The sequence below is a fragment of the Myotis davidii genome, unplaced genomic scaffold, assembly GCF_000327345.1.
Source record: "Myotis davidii unplaced genomic scaffold, ASM32734v1 scaffold1412, whole genome shotgun sequence".
NCBI lineage: Eukaryota > Metazoa > Chordata > Mammalia > Chiroptera > Vespertilionidae > Myotis > Myotis davidii.
In genome coordinates, this window is record NW_006283640.1 from 5,118 (window position 1) to 7,118 (window position 2,001).

The following is a 2,001-nucleotide window of genomic DNA, read 5'->3' on the forward strand; positions in this document are numbered from 1 at the left end:
TTGTCAGGATTTGAGGGCAGTTGTGAGAACCACCACTGTGTGTGTTGGAGCCGCATAAATGATTTCCCTTTTCCTCTAGGATAGTCATGTGATGCCTAAGGTTTGTACCACTAATGTGACCAGAGGGGGTAAAACTCAGACTTACTCTACTCATCAGGTGAGAACCATAATGGAACTCTTAAATAAATTTGCCACCTGAGTATTTTAATTTTTAAAAAATATATTTTTACTGATTTTAGAGAGAAAGGGAGAGGATGATAGAAACAGGAATGATGAGAGAGAATCAGTGACTGGCTGCCTTCTGCACGCCCCCTACTGGGGACCAGGGGGACCTGGGCATGTGCCCCTGACCAGAATCTAACCTGGGGCCCTTCAGCCCGCAGGCTGATGCTCTATCCACTGAGCCAAACCAGCTAGGGCTCCATTGATTGTTAGAGAAAGTGGGAGAGGGAGAGAGAAAAACCAATGCGAGAGAGAGAAACATCGATTCCACATGCCCCGGGCCAGGGCCAGGAGCCTGGGACCGAGGTGTGTGCCCTTGACTGGAGTTGAATCCAGGACCCTCAGTCCGCAGGCTGGTGCTCTATCCACTGAGCCACACAGGCCAAGGCCACGATGCCAGTTCCTATCGACAGCGGAGAGCCTACCCTTGTCCTCTGGAGAGCCCAGGTCTGAGTAACTGGTCAGCCACACGGGTGCTGCTCCGTGTTTGTGACGGAAACTCGGGGGGCAACACCAAGGTTTCGTTTGGTGGGTCCCCTTGTTAGCAATTCGGCTTCAGCGTGTGTGGTCACACACCATGGACGGGAGACAAGCGCCACCCCTGTGACCCCGCTGGGTGGGGTCTCCTGGACTCTGCCCTCTGCGTGGCGTCTTCCTTTGCTGACTCATCGCTGGCCCCTCATTGAGATAAAAAACCAAGGGGGTGGTCAGGGCGCAGTCCCTGGAGGCTCCGGGGTGGACTGTGCCACGGCCCCCAGAGCTGCGTCTTATGTCCTTAACTCATGAGCACACCCGCCTCCCTCTTGCTTCAGCCTTTCCCCAGGACAGCGTCCCCTCTGCGGCCTGGAGTGAGGGCACATGGTCACGTCGTGGGCAGATACAGGTAATCCCCCTTCATCTCAGCCAAAGGCCGAGGAACGATAGGGAAGTCTCCCCTCAAAACCCGGATCCGTGACCCCATGAGGCCCAGGACTGAGGAGTGGACATCTTTGGGGGACAGCCTCCTGCAGGGGTGGGGCGGGTGGTTAAATGTCTTAAAAATGGGTTTGCTGCCCTGACCGGTTTGGCTCAGTGGCTAGAGCGTATCTTTGGGGGACATTAGCCTCCTGCAGGGGTGGGCAGGTGGTTAATTGTCTTAAAAATGTGTTTGCTGCCCTGACCGGTTTGGCTCAGTGGATAAAGTGTCGGCCTGCAGACTGAAGGGTCCCGGGTTCGATTCAGGTCAAGGGCATGTACCTTGGTTGCAGGCATGTCCCCAGTCGGGGGTTTGCAGGAGGCAGCTGATCCATGTTTCTAACTCTCTATCCTCTCTTCCTCTCTGTAAAAGAAAGCAATAAAACAATATTTTTTAAAAAATTACTCAACTCTTTAATAAAAATGTGTTTGCTTTGCGGGGCCTGGGTGGATCAGTGGTTGAGCATCAACCGAGGAACCAGGAGGTCAGAGTTCCATTCACCACCAGGGCGCATGCCCGGTTCCAGCTGGGTCCCCCATGGGGGTCGTGCAGGAGGCAGCTGGTCCATGATTCTCTCGCATCATTGACGTTTCTCTCCCTCGCCCTCGCCCTCCCCTGAAATAAAACAACATGAGGCCAACCCTGCGCCTCGCTGAGGCCTGTGGGCAGGACGAGCCCATCCCCTCCTGGCGGCCGCAGTCCTGGCCCCACGTCTGGAGGCTCAGTGTCCACCCTGTCCCCCGATGGGGTCTCTACACCCGAGGGTGACCTTGGGGTCCCAGACCCCAACCCCCACTCTGAGCAGTAGCCAACTGCGGGCCCCT